Source organism: Cibotium barometz, chromosome 12 (genome assembly GCF_041138505.1).
Source record: "Cibotium barometz isolate CiBa-2024 chromosome 12, ASM4113850v1, whole genome shotgun sequence".
NCBI classification, from domain to species: Eukaryota; Viridiplantae; Streptophyta; class Polypodiopsida; order Cyatheales; family Cibotiaceae; genus Cibotium; species Cibotium barometz.
Window position 1 is genome coordinate 25866745 of NC_141057.1, and position 14786 is coordinate 25881530.

General features: G+C 46.2%; 1 protein-coding gene across 2 annotated transcripts in view; it reads left to right on the top strand.

The window, feature by feature from the left end:
• The window catches only part of LOC147633227 (pantothenate kinase CAB1-like), a 74962-nt gene that overhangs the window by 39546 nt on the left and 20630 nt on the right, over positions 1-14786 (top strand). The gene's annotated exons all lie outside the window — the stretch shown is intronic.

The following is a 14786-nucleotide window of genomic DNA, read 5'->3' on the forward strand; positions in this document are numbered from 1 at the left end:
TCACGCAATGGGGCTAAAAACATGCCTGAGAATCTTGGGGGTTCCTCTTTGTGTCTAAGGAAAGTGTTGTCTATGGAACATGTTGTCTATGATTTCCCCTTTGGGCTCCTTGCAGTCTCCAATTGGTGGATGTGGTCGTGAAGATCTTGGGTTTGTGGGTTTTGGTTTAGGGGCGTTAAAGGAAGCTAGTTGTCTGGAGGTTGTGATGAGGAGAGCAGTGATGGTCTCTTGAGTCATGCTCTTGTTGAGTGCCCCATGTCGCCTTGGCACATGGCTCTCTAACATAGTGCTGGCCAGTACACACACACACAATATTTCAAAGAAAACCTCAAACACACACACACACTCTCTCCAAAAGATGGGATGCAATATGCAATACAAAAAAGGCAGTGTGTGGAGCACAGAAGGACATGTAAAAGAATTCTCCCTAAGCTATTTTTGTGGAGAATCAAGTTTGGCCTAATCTACCCATTTCAAGGTTCAATCCACAAGGGGAATGCTTTCTTGTGCAATATCATATAGATGGGTTGCATAATTCTCCCATATGAGAGGTATGTGATGGGTGTAAGTGGTCTCTTTTCCTCAAGGATACACCACACATCCAAGCTGTTTGGACTCAGAAAGGACGGTATCATTCCTCTTGGCACATAGCCAAGAATGCTCGCTTCTTCCTATAGGTAAGGTGGTGGAAGGATCTCTGCATTTGGTGTGCGAAGATCCTGCCACAAGCCCATTTCTGTAAGAGGTGAAGCCACGTGGCTTTGCACTCATCATAATTCCATCCGTTCCGAGGCTGTGAGCCAGATCTGTGTGCTGATTGACTACCTTCTACTTGCATTTTCTGAACTGAATCATCATCACCATGGCTGCGTTTTTTATGCTGCCGCTGCCATCATCACCAACATCATGGCTGCATTTTGATGCTGTTGCCGCCGCCATCACCAACATCATGGCTGTGTTTTGATGCTTCCCTGCCTGCTCTGCTGTGATCCAGCATCTGTGCCGCGTATTTCATTCTCTACCAGCCATTGTCCAGTGGAGCCTTGTCCACAATTTCCACATGTGCACAGTTTGTACCTGCAGCCTGCCATCACCACCGTAAACCATCGCTGTCCATCTCCGTCAAGCATCCAATGTCTCCGTCGTCACACACATCAGTTCATCTGTGCCACGTCAGTGCCCAGGCATTTGCAGAAATTTGGGGATTCTACATATTGAAAAATTGAAGTTTTGCAACTTGCAAATTTGGGGCTTTTCTCAAATATGGAGAAATCCATGCAATTGGAGATCTAGCAACTGCAAATTCTTGGGGCTTTTTTAAAATTAAGCCTCTTGCATCAATGAAAATTTGGGGTTTTTCCTCGACAGTGCAAGTATAGGTCCTCAGCCGTGGCCCCTGAGCCTAAAACAATAACCCAAGTGTCCATCACTTGGCAACGATGTCGGAAGAAGATCTTCATCAACATTGCACCAGCGTGGGAGTTTTTCAAATTTCCAAAATCATTTTCTAGTTCTTTGTGTATGAGTCAAGGGTTCTCTGCTCAGGATGTCCCCTAAAATTTGAATAGTTTTGGGTTTCTTTTTGTAATGCTCCATCATTCCCTCTTTACCTTGCTTAGCAAGGGGGGTTTGCTTTGGTATGCTGATATAGGCTGTTTTTGTTTCCCGAGGCAAGATCTGACCTCTGAGTCTTTCACCAAGACCATGCTTGTTAAGCCTCTAAGCCATGCTTGTTGAGCCTCTGAGCCTTTTGAGCCATGCTTGCTGGCCTCTGAGCCATGCTTACTAGTGTGTGAGTTTGAATGGGGAACGTGTCTTGTTTCCTTGCTAGTGGTGGAGTATAGGGACTATTGAAGGCTATCTAGACATTACCTCCATCACTTCGAAGGGGGGTATTGGGATTTCAGAGTTAGTTACTGTGAACACCCTCTAGAGGTGTGAACAACCATTATTAAGATCTAGGTCAAAAGATGAGGCTTGATGCCTATAAAAGCATGTACTTGGGAGGTTCTTACAATAGGAAAATTATTTGAGTTGTGCAACATCTCTCTCTCTTTCTCTCTCTCTCTCTCTTCACCATTGTCATGAATTGAACTTCATCTCTCTCCTTGAACTGTTCTCTCTTCACCATTGTCATGATATCAGTTTACACATGAGACAGTTGGGGTTTATCGAGATGCAGTATCTGATGGCTTGTTCGCTTTAGACCCGCATAACCCTCTGGACGAGATCACGAGAGGATTGGCAGGTGTACTACATGCAGCCGCCTCATATGCGTTTCCCTGCATTATTATCCCTTCCACCCACCCCCGCAGCACTGCCCCACAGAATAGTTGGTATGATGATGAGTGTCGTGAGACACGAGCACAGCTACAGCGTGAGATTGCCATTGGGTCTCACACGCATAGACAGGCTAGGATGATCTTTCGGCGCCTTGTGCGGAGGAAGAAACGAACCTATCTGGCTAAGCTAGAGGAGGAGATCTACCAACTCTTCCTGGGGAAGGACAGCAAGAGGGCATGGAAGATGTTTCAGGAGAGACAGCCTGGTACTCCAATTACTGCACCTGAGGCATGTCATACTTATGCTAGAGAGCTATATGATACACCAGGACAGCCCCCCACCCCCCCTCCACTGGGAGCTAGACCGGCTAGTAGCACCTTTTTTACTATGCGGATGGTGCTAGATGCGACAGACAGGTTACAGAATGGAAAGGCACAGGATCATGATGGGCTAGTTGGAGAGCACTTCTCATATGCACGAGACACTTTGGCTCCGCTCATCGTACATGTGTTTAATCGTGACATTTGTGAGGGTTTCCCGACAAGCTGGACAGAGCATATCATTGTACCACTCTTTAAGAGTGGGGACCCCATGGTACCAGGCAACTACAGGATGATCATGATTGGTCATTACTTGGCCAAATTATATGGCTCTATATTGGAGTCGGAGCTGAGCCGATGGGCAGAGAGGCATGGTCATCGAGCACATGGACAGGCTAGCTTTAGGAGAGGATTTACTACCTTGGATCACATACTGACACTTCGGGCACTTATTGAAGAGGGCAGGGCACAGAAGAGAAGGATATACTGCTGCTTTGTGGACTTTCGCAAAGCCTTCGATACCGTACCACGTGCTAGGCTTATGCACAGATTGCATGACATTGAGGTACCCGAGGATATGTAGTGGGGGATATATGCTTTGTATGAGTCTCTGATAGGCAGAGTCCGAGCTCCAGGCGGACTATGTGATAGGGTGACCAGCACGATAGGGGTGAAGCAGGGATGCCCGCTATCGTCCACCCTCTTTGGACTGTACATTGATGCGGTCTCTGATTATGTAGACAGATTGGGAGGCCCAGGGGCATGCCTGGCAGGGGTATTGATACCCATCTTGTTATATGATGATGATATTGTTCTAATCTTAAACTCTCCGGAGGGATTACAGAGACACTTCGATGCATTACAGGCTTTCTATGCGGATAGAGATCTAACAGTGAACCTTGGGAAAACCAAGGTTATGGTGTTTAACACCACACAGGCATGGGTGACGAGATCAGAGCCTCAGTTCACTTTCCGAGGGGAGTCGGTAGAGTACGTTAGGTCATATGTCTACTTGGGAGTTACTTTCACAGGACCGCGTTTCTCCCTGAAGGAGGCAGCAATAGCTAGATTAGCTCGAGGGCATGCAGCCTTGGGGGCACTTGAGAGGCAGTGTGCACACATACAGTTTCAGGAGCCACGCACCAAATTGTGGCTATTTGATACGCTTGTCACACCGACCCTCCTGTACGGAGCTCCAATTTGGGGACCCAGTATACATCACAGATCTCAGAGAAGGACAGATGAGGGATGGAGGCAAATGGAGAGACCACTGATTATGATGATTGCCCGCATGATTCGGAGCAAATCATCAGTACCACATGAGATTGTTTGGGCTGAGCTGGGCAGTAGTAACCGAGGCCCTATCCCAGGCAGTTACCTTTTTACAACGGCTATGGGAGCTCCCTCAGCAGAGGTACTCCCGATTGGCATTGACCTCATCCATACAGTTGGCAGAGGATGGAGATACTCATTGTTGGTACGCTCAGATGAGATCATGGTTTGACCTACATGGTTTGCGGATAGAGGCACTACCACCCTTTCAGTACAGTGTGGATTGTCCATTTTTGGATCTCACCCGCTCTGAGAAAAACGTCGTGATCAGGATGGATATCATCAGAGTGGACACAGAGAGGACATGGACTAGCCCCCTTGAGCCCTTGGGCACGAAAATGGCTCATTACAAGAGCCATTTTCTACACCTCTCACCGGATGATTTTATCACCCGCCCGACATACATGGATGTACACCTATCACATGGGATATGTTGTGCCATTGGACAGATCCGGACCTCATCACACCAGCTGTGGATTGAGACAGGGCGATATGTGCATCAGATCTTGGATGACCGCATTTGTTAGCTATGCTACCAGGAGGTAGAGACAGAGGAACACTACAGATGTACAATCTATTATGAGATCTGAGGGAGATATCACTGCCTCTTCCGAGAGGGTTATGGGCCGTTACGTAGGGTCATGGAGTTTGAGGATCAGAGATGCTTGGGATTGTTTCTACTTGAGTTCAGGAGACACAGAAAGACCCTCTTGGCAGACAGGAGGCCGAGCCATGATGTACCTAGACAGAGGACCCTGACAGATTTCTCGGCACCAGCACCAGCAACCCAGCCCACACACCTCCTGATACCTCCTCCATTGGGCCATCAGGGCACCGACCACACTCCATGGAGTCACCACTGATAGAGCAGTTATCTTATGTTGTGCTTAACGGCCACGCCCACCAGGATCCCGACCACGGCATCCTCACCATCGCCAGATCAGAGCCATTATTGCTCGGCATCGGAGGCGCCTACCTCGCTTCTAGGACCTCTCCATTCTAGATAGTCCCATGGCAGAGATACTTGATCTAAGGAGAGGGCAACACTTCAATTGATCAGCATACATGGATCTACTTGATATACATTTTTCAGTATTTTCCGGTATTTTCTACTCAGTATCATCTCGGAGTCTTACAGTTCTGTTCTTATAACTGTAGGACAATCAGTTTATTGTACTTTTTAGTCTCATTTAGTTGTTCTCTTTGATGAGACACCAACTTCAGATGTACTCTCAGTTTTGGTCTCATAGGCCACTATGGCCTCTTAGAGACGTTAATATATCATTTCATTTCTCCGTCACTCACATCATGGAAATCTTCCACCCTCCATGGCTTGAGCTTTAGACCCTATGGATACCAACAGATCTCTTGCTGTGAGAGATCAAAAAATAGAGAATCTAGGTTGTATTTGAAGGAAGGAAGGTGGTCCATCCGGAGGCAGTGCACCCATCAAACCAATTAACCGAGAGTACCACGATTTGCGATGTTTATGCCGATGTAACTGCATCAATGACTGAAGGGCTAATCTCAAGAAAGAAAGATGTTAACGGCTACCAAAGATTTGAAGGGTTTGGGAGCCTAAAAAGATGGTACATGTGATCCATGAGTAAACTGGATGTCAAGACAACATGAAAACCGAAAAAACTAGCTGTTGAAAGATGCGCAACAAAAGAGCCTCATGTGTTTGAGTTCATAATGTGTCGTCCTCCTCATGGTCCATGTATGTTGCCTTGATGTCCACTACCTATGGAGTGCCTCTTTGTTTTGGGGGGGGGGGAGAGAGAGAGAGAGAGAGAGAGAGAGAGAGAGAGAGAGATTAACGTGTTCAAATGACCCAGTGGTTTATGAGACCAAAAAGTTTGTATAACGTAACCATGATGAATATTGAACCATGGGAAAGAAAAGAACCGTGTTAAACTATCATACCAACAGTTCTAGGGCATGTAACCGCAGAGTGGTTTGGCGGTAGACCGCCATGTGCATATGAAAGATGTGTGGAATATGGTGGTGAGTTGTGATGTGAGGGTGGGTAGGGGGACACATCATGGAGTTGGTAGTAGATGTGGTTGGAGTAAACAGGGTCAAGCTTGTGATCAAAATGGACCTGGGTGTAATGTGAGATGGGACGCGTGTTTTGGAGGTAAGTGTGAAAGAGAGGAAGGCATGGTTAGCGTCAGAGGGGGGTGGCGGGATGGAGAAGTTGAGGAGAAGGTGTGCCAGAGCTGGAGACCCTATTATGTAGTCCACAGTGCTAGTACCTCCTGAGTGGGGGAAGGAGGTGAGGGTGTCGAAGGAGGGCCATCGGGACATCCCGTGCAACTCCCAGCTCTAAGAGGTGTATGCATGGTCAACTTCAAAGGGGGTTGGCGGGATGGAGAAGTTGGGAAGAAGGTGAGCCAAAGTCAGAGATCCCATTAGGTAGTCCACGGTGCTGGTACCTCTTGAGTGAGGGAAGGAGGTGAGGGCCTCGAAGGAGGGCCATCAGAACATCCCATTATAGATAAAAAGACCATGTACAGCTCCCAGCTTTGAGAAATATCTCCCATACACCATGACCTCCTCACAGTCTTGTCATGATCTCTGTAGCCCCGTGTCAGTGATGTAAAGCATTGATTTTTATGCATAAATAGATGCATAAAAGATTTTTTTAATAAAAGTGTTACTTTCATCAAAATTAATTTCTATAAGAAGAGAGCAGACTTGAAGATATGGACAGCTTGATGTAGCCTCCAAATTAATTTCTATAAGAAGAGAGCAGACTTGAAGATATGGACAGCTTGATGCAGCCTTGTAATTGAAACCATTTGGTCCATCTCCATTTCTGGAGCCACTTCTATGGGACTGACACTCCATAGAGCGGCCAGATTTGTGCCATGTTCACATGGGACCAGGCCAGTGTCCCAAGTGAAAGGGCCAGTCTTTTGGTGTCACATGGACGGGAGCCAGATAGTGCCACCCGTGTGTGACCAATGCTGTGTCACATGGAGCAAGATGCCTTTTTGCAACTCAAGAAAGCTATCATATGTGGACCCGTCTTGATTGTTCCCGACTTGCAAAAGCCATTCACGGTGGAATGTGATGCATGTGGGAATTGTATAGGGGCTGTCCTAAATCAAGAAGGTCATGCAGTTGCATATGAGAGCTGTCGATTGCATGATGCCGAGCTTCATATGGACATCTATGAAAAAGAGCTCTTGGCTGTAATTCATGCCTTAAAGATATGGAAGCATTATCTTCTTGGGGCTGAATTTGTAGTCAAGCCAAATTATCAAAGCTTGAGATATTTTCTATCTCAAACAAAGCTCTTGGAGAAGCAGATGAGAATGGCAAACTTTCTTTTCATGTTTCATTTTCAGATTGTACACACTCCGGGAAAGAAGAATATAGTGGCAGATGCATTGTCTAGGAGGCTTTATGTGGTTGCAGTTTGAGTGGCCTCTCATGGGGACTTATCTGCCATGCGAGATTTGTATCGTTTGGATGTTGATTTTTGCCATATATGGACTAATTTGATGACTGGTCACTAACATGCCTCTTATGTGATCAAAGAGGGTTATCTTATGAAGGATAACTGCTTATATGTGGTGAAGGATATGCGTCCAAAGGTTATGGAGGAATGTCACGCTCCACCTTATGCTGGTCATAGCGGTATCATGCCTACTACATGCATGATTGAGAGATATTTCTTTTGGCCAAGCATGCGTAAAGACATTGAGGCATATGTACGCGCATGTATTACTTGCCAAAAGGTGAAATTTGATAGGCATAAGTGTGACCGCTCCCTACAGGAGGCCTACAGATCGGAAGACAATATACACATATTTAGAACACTTAATTTAACTGATATTAAACAATGGAAACAACATCAGCAACACAAATACTGGAAATACTGAAAATACACATGACACCAGTACTGGGGCCGGAAAGGGCCGGCCCCTCCCTCAATACATTTTGTATTTCTTGGAGTATTCATATGTACAAGTGTCACGGGCCGGATAGGCCAGATTTCTCCAGCAGGGAGTGAATACAACCAAACAAACTGGTTCAAGTCGATGAAGATGTGTTGGTCGAAGTAGCCTCAAATCATAGGCTCATTCCCACCTTCATTGGGTGCACACCTACCTTTCACTGGTCTTCCAAGACTGTTCACAAACAGGCACGCCCGTACTAACACAGGCAAAGTGGTACATCACGGAGGGAACATTTCCCGGTTCTCCCACGTAAGCTTTGCACCCGGTTTTTCCCCTAGGTTTTTACTAACCTTCACTGGCCCTCTGAACCTGAGGGCACGGTTAGCACGCGCACACAGGGGAAACAAGGTGGTTCCAAACGTAATGAACGATACGTACAGTACGTTTGGAATACGTGCTAAAAAGATTCCAAACGTAGTGAACGTTGTCTCCCGATATATATACTTAATACTTATAAACTTCTGAAATATGAAGTTTGAAGATTCATCAATGAACATTAAAGCACTTACTAATACTATACAACCTTTAATTTCAATTTTGACAAGCCACCCATATTTCATAGGTTATCCATGTACCTACCTCATTGGATGTCCTAAATTCTTCCATTCTCATGGACAACACAATTTCATTACCGACCGCCATATCAACCAACCTCAAAACACATCAAACACCAATTCTCTATCTCAAACCATGTGTAAGAGTTGAGGAAAGTAGACAAAAAAATGTCAAAGAAAGCATTGTGTTGGAGTCTTCTCCAAAAGAAGCTTCTACACGAGCTCACATTTTTTCCAATGCTCATGCATTTCACCTACAATATCAAGGACTTTGTATGTAATAGACATATAGGCATTGTTCTTTCACTAACCTATGTTGAACCTCGTCACCAATACATTTCTAAATGGGGGAACTGTGGCGAACACAAGCCTAGCCCAAGGTATAACCCATCGCCATGAGAATGATAAGAATACTCAATTCTTGTTTAGGACTTCAATTGAGGGCAATCCCATGTAGACTAACACAACTTACAACTTAGTAACTTACAAGTCACAAGTGACAATGGCAATGCAAATATCAATAATCAAATAAAATAATTAAACAATGAACATAAATGAAAATGAGACGGATCATGGATAAATGATAAATCTGAAATCATAAGATTGCAGACACATGTCATACAATGATACATGAATGATGATTCCTAGAGGCTAGTCACCCAAAAAAAAACTAGTAACTATAAACTATAGTAGCAACTAGCTACTCATAAACCAGATGAGGACTCTGAAGAAACATCTCCATCCGTAAACATGTTGCCATCCGAGTCATAGTCAGGCTCTCTGACCACCGGCACTGCAGGAATGGTGTCACTCGTATCTATGGGCTCCTCATATAAGGGATCATCATCATCATTATCATGTGCAAGAGACTCGTGCTGTTGAGCTATCTGAGCACGGCCTCGTCCTCGACCTCGCTCACCACGACGGCACCGATCACCTGGACTGACTCTGAAGAAACATCTCCATCCGTAAACATGTTGCCATCCGAGTCATAGTCAGGCTCTCTGACCACCGGCACTGCAGGAATGGTGTCACTCGTATCTATGGGCTCCTCGTATAAGGGATCATCATCATCATTATCATGTGCAAGAGACTCGTGCTGCTGAGCTATCTGAGCACGGCCTCATCCTCGACCTCGCTCACCACGACGGCACCGATGACCTGGACTGCTAGTAGAAGCTCCATGAGCATCAGCATCTAGAATACTCATAGCTCGTGATCGAGCACGTGTAACCCTCCGATCTATGCTCTCAAGCTCTCTGTGGAGCTCTCAGTATATCTCCTCCTGCTCGTCTCGCAACTAGTCCTCCCGAAGCTGAGCCTCCGCATCAGTAGTATGAGCAAGGACCCTATCGAAGATAAAGGGATCCACCTGCCACATGTGACATGGCATATAACACGTATCAAGAGTCGATACACGTGAGGTTACACATGAAGTTTATTATTTAATAATAAACATTTCGAGCTAGCAAGTAATTTACCTCCTTCACACCAGTGGCTGTCTTGAGTGTGCGCAAAAGACGGAGGTTGGATTGACAAAACACCAACCTCTCTACTTGCTGAGTACTCAAGCGATTACGGATCTTTGTGTGCACAACAGAGTATGCACTCCAATTACAGCACGTACCATAAATCATATTGCATAATAGATATTAGATATACCTGGTAGGAGTGATAGTCGGCGAGGTGACTAATGACACCATCTCTCTCAGCCAATGAAAATGATGATAGAGGAGCCCCAATGTAGAGCCTCCATGTCACTGAATCGGATGAAGATTTACATGGGTTTGAGGAGCTTTGCTAAGCCCTCAATATCAAACCAAAAGGACTCATCCAACACTTTGCGTTGGATGTATCGAGTGGGCTCGCTGGTCGAATCACGCATCTCCCTCCATGCCGGTGATACCACTGAGGCTCAAAGTGCATCCTGTACCTCATGTAGCCTGCTAAGCACAAGATACATATAGGCAAATAGGGTCTTGGATGGCCGCACCATGTCCAAGTGTGAGTGGGATCGGAAGATAGATAATGCCTGGTGTTTCTTTGTCACCAATTGGCCGACCATTTGGTCCATCTCCAGTTTTTGCGTCTCGTTCACTTGAGGCCAGGCTGGTGTCTCGTGTGAAGAGGCCAGTATTTTGCTGACATGGACAGGAGCCAGACTGGTGCCACCCGTGTGTTAGCAGGATGGTGTCGTATGGATGGGAGCCAGACCAGTGCCACCCGTGTATGACCTGGACTGTGCTCGACCCATGGGATTGTCACGCCATGGAAGAGCCAGTATTCGTGCCGTGTTTTGCCTATGGGACTGTCACACCATAGGGAGACTCGTGCCTGGAACTGTGTCTTACCTATGGGACTGTCACTCCATAGGAAGACCAGGTTTTTATGTTTTTATGTCATGCCAGTTTTGTGCCGACAGATATTTTGTACTTGTTCCATGAACGGGAGATATGTCCATGTTACTATTTGCACATGCACACATATTTTGCATGTTTAAAACTGTTTTCGCATGACATGTATTTGTGTGTTTGCCTGCTTGACGTGTTACTTACTGAGCGGGGACGCCTGCCAGTGAGTCGTGAAGTCTGCTCTGTATTCTGACGAGTTTTAGTGCATGTGAACAGGTGGTACGTATGTTGCACATGTAGTTTTTAATATTTTATTCTAACCTTTTAATTTATAAGGTTAGGTGTTCACATTTATTTAAAAGTGGCACCCACTTAGGGGCCAAGGTGGGGAGCCCCACTTTAAGTGAGTGTGGGGGTGGGCATGGGCACCTACCCAAACTCCCCCACCCACATGCAAGCGTGGAGTAAACTCCACATTAATTTTATTAAAAAAGGCTTCCTTCATGAAGCGTAGAGGATCAATCGCTTCCATCCTTCAAGCGATTATTCACCAACTTGCGCCTTCTCTCCCTCAGGCAACTGTTTTTCCATACACAACAGGCTGCGCTTGTTCTCTCCCAGGCGGCTGAAGTTTGATGCGCATGATCCTCTGGTGGGCTGTGCGTACCATCTGCAGCAAGAATCTGCAGCAAGACTGCTGCGCATGCTGTTTTTCCCACTAAGCATGTTACCTCTCCCACAGGCGCATGCTTTTACCTTTACCATAAGCGACTGCTTCTAAGGCTGCTGGCTGCCCTATCCTCTGCACTACAGGCTGCAGCCAAAGCACCTCCCCATGCTTCTTTACAGGCGACAGTATACCCTCTGGCTGCGCATGTTTCTCCACTAGCAACTGTATACTCTGCTGCTGGTTGCGCCTGCTCTACTACAGGCAGCTGTATCTCCAGCCAGCGCTGACTGCAGGTGGCTGCTTTCACCTCCCATACAGGCGGCTGCTTCTACTTCATACAGGCGGCAGCAGAACGTGCAGAACATCAGCGTGCTGCCTCTGGTGGCTGCAAATCCACACGTGTTGCACCCGTCTTCCAGCAAGTATTGCCCCACTTTCTATAGGCGGCTGCCTCTTCAAACCAGTCGGTTCCTCTGCAGCCAGGCATCTCTTCCTTTGTAAGTGTTAAATCTCCTAAGGATGCCTCTCAATTTTGTACTTTGAAAGAGGTTGCCCATCTTCTACACGGGCGACTACAAGAGGAATACACCTCTCCTGGGTGGCTACATCTTCTACACGAATACTACGGGTATTGGTCGACAATCTGCAATCTACAAGTAAGTGAATTTCAGATTTCAATAAAGTATTTAATGTTTAAATCTGATAAGGGATTCATCCCGCTCGGCCAACACCCGTTCGGTGCCGGGTTGTCCAAGCTATATTGGCGAACCTCGGTCCAAAGGTGCTGAGATCGGGAGAGCCAGGCGTTAGTACGAGAGCGCCTGTTTGTGCGTGGTCTCGGAACACCAGTGAGGCGCTCTCCGCGGAGTCCAGTGAAAGCACAGGACCGTAGAGACTGGACCACACTAGTGGTCCTTCTGCTTCGAGCTTCTACATCAAGTTTCGACTTCGAGCATATTTGTTTGGTACTGTTTTCATATGTACATGGACATTATCTGGTTCTTGGAACCCATGGAGCATTGTACTCCCAATAAATATATCATATATTGAGGGGGGGGTCGGCCCGTTCCGGCCCCAGTGCTGGTGTCCATCTTTCCATTTCATTTCATTTAAATTTCAAGTTGTATTAAGTTGTCCATTTCAAATTTGTGGTTTTAAAGTTGTGCTATTAAGCGTGTGGGTGTCCAACGGAGTCTTTCCCACTTGACGGGATCGGTTTCATTGGTATCAGAGCACGGTTGTTTCCCTCTTTCTAGTGGGAAAACGAACCTGTGTACTGGACATTCCGCTTTTAGCAAACTTAAAACACAATGGACAGCCAAGGCAACCCTTTGGAAGTGCCAAATTCGAGGGGTCCATCTAGTGCCTCTCGTGGGTCTGATGCCCTGCGAGGAAGACACAAGCCCCTTGAAAGGGTTATTGATAGTGAATCAAAGGGTCAACTGTCTCCAGGAAAGACAGTTATGCTTGAACAAGAGCCTGATGCTATGAGGGCTGAAATGGAACATATGAGAAAACTTTTGCAGGCTCAAGAGCAAGAGTTAAAGTTCTTGCATGAAGATCCACATCTGCAAAGTGCTATTGAAGCCAGGAAGGCTGATGCTATGGTTGATATAACTTTTGAATCAATGGCTCGTGAAGTGGGCAAGAAACCAAGGGAGTTGGCACTTGCCTATCTCCTTCGCAAAGGTGATATCAAAGAGGGGGATGACGGAGAGCTGAAATTCAGAAATCCACCTCGTTTGAAGCATGGAGATCCCGCATCCCAAAGGCTGAAATCTTTTATGCAAAAGGAAGAGGTGACTGTCACCTCTCGACATGCATCCTCTCCACAAGGCACTAAGCCTAATAGATATATGTATGCCAGTGCTCATGGAGGGCATGAAAGTCACATGCATGCAAGACATGTATCTCATGGTGACAGGTCTGCTTCCAGAAAAATTTTGCCTTCTGAGTTGTCTCATGGAGAGACAATGCCATATGCAGGTAAGTCACATGCATCTGAGTTTCGAGTTCGTGGAGCACATGCCACCGTGCCCCATGAAGCTTCTATGACGGCCCATGGAGCCCATGCAGATAGGGCTACCCCGTTGGATAAGGGGAAAAGAAAAAGAGAAGACCATGAGCCTCATGCCCGGAAGCTCAAGGAATTCAAAGCAGGTGACAAATCTGTTAAATTTGATGCTTTTCATGGTGAACATGATGCTTCTAAGGTGTTAGCATTTGTGGCACAGTTCGACATTGCTTTTAGCGATGAGGATTTCATAGAAGAGTCAAAGGTGCGCCATGCTAGCATGTTTTTGAAAGGGACTGCTGCTCATTGGTGGATCACTGAAAAGATCACCAAGGATCCCATTTCTACTTGGAAGGAATTCAAAGATAGATTTTATGCTCAGTTCTTGCCACCCAATGCAGAGCAAACTCTCACTCAAAAGTGGGACAGGTTGGAGCAAAAAGATAATGAGAGTGTGCAACAGTATGTTAACAAATTCTGGAAAGTGTTGCTGGAAGTGACTCCCTTCATGCAAATCACTGAGGATGAAAGAAAGAGGAAGTTTTGTTCTGGACTGCAACCAGCTTATAGATCGGGTATTGAATTGCACCCGAAACATACGTTGCAACAACTCACAGCTTCTGCTCTTGCCACGGAGCAATTGGTGCTCAAGATCAAGCAGGATCAAGGAGGTTCAAAGGGGAAGGACAAGGCTGTCCCAAATCAGCAAAAGGGTGGACAGCCACCTAAAAAGAACTTCCGGGAGCCATACAAGGGTGGTAAAGCTGAAAATAACACATCTAAAGAACAGGGCCCAAGAAAGAACAAATTCGGATTAACCCCGGAGCAACGAGAGCAATATGCCAAGGATGGAAAATGCTTTTCTTGTGGTAGCAAGGACCACATGTTTCGGCAATGCCCAGATCGCAAATCAAAGCACGAGGATAAGCACACCAAAGCTAATGTACATGCAGTTCCTGATGTGCAAGGACATACAGGTCATGATGCAAAAGAGCGTATGGTTTGCAAGGCTTGGGGGCAAATCAAGGATCAGCCCGCACTCTTCATGTTTGATGACTGTGCAACTGACAATTTCATCTCTATGCAAATGGCAGCTGCATTGGGTATTGAGGTCGAGCATATGGGACCTCAGATTGAAGCCGAAGCTGCATTTATTGGTAAAGAGGTGCAGGTTACCCCTTTGATAGGGAAGTTGCGTATCCATATCCAGGGCTACCTTGACAATGAGCATTTTCTAGTTGCTCCACTGAATGGATGTGATGTATTGTTGGGCAAGCCGTGGCACCATAGG